At 39.1% G+C, this 5874-nt stretch overlaps 1 long non-coding RNA gene across 1 annotated transcript; it reads right to left on the reverse strand.

The window, feature by feature from the left end:
* Positions 1 to 1835: 1835 nt before the first annotated feature.
* Positions 1836 to 5078, reverse strand: LOC102552273 (uncharacterized). Its single transcript, XR_015684024.1, has 2 exons — positions 5003 to 5078; positions 1836 to 2104 (listed from the first exon to the last, which is right to left on the reverse strand). It is a non-coding gene; the product is annotated as an uncharacterized LOC102552273 (long non-coding RNA).
* Positions 5079 to 5874: the final 796 nt, after the last annotated feature.

Genomic DNA, 5874 nt, shown 5'->3' on the forward strand with positions numbered 1-5874 from the left:
GCATGCTAATTAGACTGTCCACAGTTCAGTCAGCCTAGAAGTTCAACATCTTTCTTCATTTATTTTCAATCTAAAAAGAAGCTTCACATTAGAAGCGAAATCAGAATACCAATTAATTCAATTCAGCAATTTTCCAAACACGTTCTCCACAGCCGTAAACCAGCAATATTTGAAAATTAATTTCATAATATTAAGCTTTACCCCTTAATCTATTACTCACAAAGAGAGAAAGACACATTGATGCTGCTAATATACACACATTCCCTAAGCAATTTCAATAGCAATATATTAATAACAATAACTCAGACAGTAAAATATGGGTATCTATGAGAACAAAATCATTTTTCGATGTTAATCAGTCATCAGAATTGATATTCTGTACCAAGTCCATAAGTTTAAATGGCCAATATGTTTCAGGGAGCAAAGAATCATTTTCTATGTCAATTTGGTCACCAGGACTGATACCTGATATCAAATCTATAAATTGAAATTGGAGGTAGGGTGCCAATTTTCTTTGAAACGACATCATAGAATTCAAAAGGTCAAGTCTTAAGAGACTTATTTGAGGCCGAGTCACATGGATCAATGTTTATTACAAAACATATTATGTAAAAAATATCTGGTCCAATGTCATGACATATGCCTGTAATCTCAACGCATGGGGTACTGAAACAGGGGGATCATGAGTTTGAGGCTAACTTGGACTGAAGAATATGTCTCAAAAAAATAACTTACAACAGCCGAAAGGCTGTTTAATTTGATATATCAGAGTCTTGAGTTACAGGTTTATTAACTACAAAATCAATTGGTGAATTCATTTGCTGTTTTTCTATTGAAATCAACATATAATTAATTATGGTAAGCAAAGTCAAGGGAAGATTAGAAAAAGCTAAATAAACCAGTGTGTCGATTAGGATTTGGGTCAATTTTGTAGTCACGGCTTTCATTTTTGTCTTGTTGTTGTGAATATCTGGTTATGATTTCTAGTGAGAGGATCTTGAATAAGAAATGCCCCCCACAGGTTTATTTGAACCCTCAGTATTCATTTGAAGACTTAATAGTATACATTTACTTCCGTTTCAGAAGACTATCAAACATTTAGGAGATAGACCCTTGCTTGAGAAGTATGTCCCTAGAAGGTGGAGTATGAAATATGATAGCCTTAGCTCACTTTCTGTACTCTCTCTCTGCTTCCCGTGTAGATTAAAATGTGACGGTCCAGCTTCCTGTTCCTCTTGCCCTGCCGTGCTCTCCCTGCCATGGTGGACTGTGGCCCTCCAGAAGTGAGGAACACAAAGCCCCTCTTCTTAAGTTTCCTTTGGTCATGTGTTTAATAACAGCCATAGAAAAGTCACTAACATACCAGCTCCAGATTTTTTTAAAATAATCATCTTTCTTGATGTGTAACTTACTTGAGATAAAATTCACTCATTTCTAACATCAAACAAGTCCTGGTTCCCCAAAAGTCATGGCTTATTGACTTCTAAATCAATAGTTCTCAATCTGTGGGTCGTGGCCCCTTGGGAGTTGTGTAGCAGATATCCTGCGTATCAAATATGTACATTATAGATCGGAACAGTAGCAAAATTACAGTTATGAAGTAACAGCAAAATAATATTTTGGTTGGGGTCACCACAATACGAGGAACTGTATCAAAGGGTTACAGCGTTTGGAAGGTTGAGAAACACTGTGTAATTGTAGCTAAATATAATTGGCCAAGGTTGTATGAAGATTTTTAATTTATATTCATGACTGACTCAATCTTGTTTTATTATATTATTTTTGTTACCTTTTACACCAGGGTTATATTTTAATATTACTGAAAAATACATTGATTTCCTTGATTTTTAGATTTATTTTGTTAATTACATGAATATGTATGTATGGGAATACACATGTGAGTGAGGTGTCCTTAGAGACCAGAAGAGGGCAGCATCGTGCCCCCTGGAGTTGGAATTGCAAGTGCTTGTGAGCCACAAGATGCAGTTCTGGGAACCAGACTTGAGGACTCTACAAGAACCGGATGTTTTCTTGGCTTCTAAATCTTTGCTCCAGTCCACTGATGCTCGGTTAGTAGGACAGCATGAATAATGGAGCTGGTGTTCTTGGGAATAAGAAATCAAAGCAAAAAGTTAGCTTGTTTTGGTCAGAGAGATGATATACACATAAGCCATGTGAGAATATACATGTGTAAAACATAGTGGCCAGGAAAACCATGTGAGAATATACACGTATAAACATAGTAGCAGTGTAAACCATATGAGAATATACATGTGTAATACATAGTAACCATGTAAACCATGTGAGAATATACATGTATAAACACAGTAGCAGTGTAAACTGTGTGAGAATATACATGTGTAATACATAATAGCCATGTAAATCATATGAGAATATACATGTGTAAACATAGTAGCCATGTAAACCCTGTGAGAATATACATGTATAATACATAGCAGCTGTGTAAACCCTGTGAGAATATACATGTGTAATACATAGTAGCTGTGAGCAAACAGTTCTAAGTCCAAAGAATTGAGCTCTATATCTATGTGAATTTTAATAGTTTACATTGCGTTCTGAATGAGTGAAGTCATTATATTCAAATTCATTCCTTCAGTTGTGTATAGCCTCTAATCCTTTTATACATTTAGAAATACTCATTTAATATTTAGTATGCCCTTTACAACTTCCATTCCTCCTTTTAGCAAGAGAATGCTATTACTTGTGAAAATGCTTCGATATACACAAATCTATAGTATACTTTGTTATTAATGATTGATGTCCGGGGTCCAGCTCACCAAGAGCAGAGCTACTCCTGATTTGGTGGGCCTGGGCATCATATAAAAGCAGACTGAGCAAGCCACGGAGAGTGAGTAAGCCAGGAAGCAGCATCCTTCCATGGGTTCTGCTTCAGTTCCTGACTTCAAGTTCCTGTCTTTTGTTCCTGCCCTGGCTTCCTTGAATGGGAACTACACTCTGTATCATCAAATAAGCCCTTTCCTTCCCAAGTTCATTTTGCTAATGTTGTTTTTAAACATGTGCGCTCTCTCTCTCTCTCTCTCTCTCTCTCTCTCTCTCTCTCTCTCTCTCTCTCTGCCCTAAAGAAATGTGAGACATTTTCAAACACCTGATTCCACCAGACCATGTGATCAATTTGTTTCTGTAGATGACTTTCTTTGACCTGAGCCACAGTGTATATATCAATGTCAGGGACTCAGACATAATTTGAATTGCTTCATCTAACCTCTGTTTCACATCTATTTGTTCTAAAACTCATATCCTTTATAAGTAGCATTTCTCCAGTGGTGAGAGCTGATCAAAAGTCCTACCTCTAGTTACACCAGACCTTTAATTTCCTTTAATTGATGGCTTCTATTTTTTCCTGTTTAAATATTTACCCTATGATTTACTTTGAGAGTGTCATGCATGAGGACTATATTTACATCCTTTTTTGTCCTGTGCTCTCCCCTTCCAACTCCTACAATCTCACCCCCACCTCTCCATTTCCTCTCCAACAAGTCCCTCACAACTTTATGACTGCTTCTTTAATTATTGGCAGACACATGTGTATATAAACATAGCCTGCTGAGTCTATTTACTGTGACTGATGTGCATGTACATTTAGGGTTGACCACTTGGGATTAGAAAGCTCTCAGGGCTCTCAACCCTGGAGAATCCTGACTCCTCCATCTCTCAGCATCCAGTGACTGCCTGTAGCCTTCATCTGGGGTGGGGATAATAGAGGCCTTATGGGCTGGCTGCTCTGAAATCCCATTGGCTTTCGTTTTGAGGTTCTTTTCTAGCTAGGCTGAGACTGGATGCTGTCAACTGTTAAAGTACTATTGTGTCTTCTTCCTCTAGGTACCATCTTAGAGACCCATGATGTCAACTGGAGCTGTTCTTCATGGGTCTCTCTTTGCTTACCTTTATACAGTGGTCTACCAGATATCCGCTGTGGAGTCACCACCCCTGTCTCCAGTTGCACTGTGCACTCTATGGGATGAAACTCTGCATTGTCTAAAATCGTACCTCAAACAAAGGCTTCTGTTGCTAATTTTGGATGGGAATCAATTCTTATTGTGACCCTTAAAAAGAACAGATAATTCTCAACTCTTTCATGATTTCAAGATTTATTGCTAGAGTGAGTCTTCTATTGAGAACTAGAAACAGTGACTAGTTATGGCTTCTCTCTTTCCTGAGTGCACCTGTGAACAGACTTGTACCGCATTAGACACAGAAGCTCATTTTCATTCAGTCAATTACAACTGGTTTCTCTAAGCTTCCTGGAGGTGCTTGCTATTCCTGGACCTGATTCAAGCTAATTTTCATGTCCTGGTATATTTTCCTTGTTTTTATTTTATTATTTTATTTCATTTACTATCCCTCATTTCTGATACAGAAATGTAATCAATTACCAGTTTACATTCCCTTCCTTGTAGACCAAGAATCTATCAATCACCCTCTGTGATTGTGTACTGCCAGCTAGCAAATGGGAGGTGGTCATGAGGTGTTTGTGACGGTTGGTTTTAATTATCAACTCAATACAATATAGGATCATGTAAGGGGTCTAAATGAGGCATTGTCTTGATTAAGATGACCTGGGCGCATGAATGCAAGGATTTATCTTAAGCTGGATTAATTGTGGTTTATAGACCCATCCAGAAAGTAGGCAGCACGGCTCCTTAACTTTGTACCTTGAATTATAAAGCAGTAGAGAAGGCAGGTGAGTGTAATCATGCAGGAATGAATGCATACATGATTTTTTTTCAGCTCTTGACTGTGGATTTGATAGGACTAGTTGCTAAGTTTCCTGGGCCTAGACCTCTCTGCAGTAATAGCTAGAAACCAGGAGCTGTGAGCTAAACTAAATTCTCTCTTCTCTAAGTTGCCTTTGTCAGGATATTTTATCACAACCAAGGGAATGAAACCGGAATGGTATCTGTATGTGTTATAATTCTTACTAATGCTTGCATATCTATTCCAGGGCTTCAAGGACTTTTACCAGTCAGAATGGAAAAGGGGCAGGGTCTTCACATCCATAGGTGTTTCTGCTGACAGCTCCAGGGACAGAATGTTGGCATTCTGTCTAAGCCCCACCCCCACAGTTACCTGGCAACAGCCAGGTATGCTCTGTCCCACAGTTACCTGGCAACAGCCAGGCAAGCCTGACTATAAAGGGGGCTGCTTTCCCCTCCTCACTCTCTTTGCTCTTCTCTGTTCTCTGGCCCTTTTCCCCTTTGTCCCTTCTCTCCCCATTCCCCTCCCCTCTTCCCTCCAAGTGCTCATGGCCGGCCTTTTCTTCTCCCCTCTTCTACTCTTCTTCTCTCATTAAACCTCTCCATGTGGAACTATGTTGGCTTGGTGTGGTGTGTCTGGACGCAAGCCAAGATTTATAACCCCAACTTTGGTAGCCCATACACTAATGTACCACAGACACATCTAGGAAAGATAAGAGAGTCAAGTTCTCTTTGTAAAAGAGTTCAGTGTTTTCCTATGCAAAACCGTATTTTTTTTCCTAAGCATGGATAAAAATGTGCATGAGAATGGTACTAGCTAGCAGTGATTGTCACACCATAACATCTAACCTCATGTAAGGACGCTACACAGACCTTTCTATTGTCCCGTTCTGGGGTAATTGCCATGCTTGAACTGTCTCACTTGTCAGTTCCAATTGAAGCATCCAAATCGCTTATTTTCCTCTCAATCAACACGAATACAGTGAAAGGCCCAGGAAGCTTAAACAGAGCTTTGGTAATTTGAAGGGAGCACAGGAGACAGGTCTTCATCCCCTATGTTCACGATTGCCTATGTGAAGGATGAAGGGTAAACAACTGTACATTTCACATTCAATAACACTCTGTCAAGTGTCTCTGT

This window comes from Rattus norvegicus, chromosome 3 (genome assembly GCF_021556685.1).
Source record: "Rattus norvegicus strain SHRSP/BbbUtx chromosome 3, alternate assembly SHRSP_T2T, whole genome shotgun sequence".
NCBI lineage: Eukaryota > Metazoa > Chordata > Mammalia > Rodentia > Muridae > Rattus > Rattus norvegicus.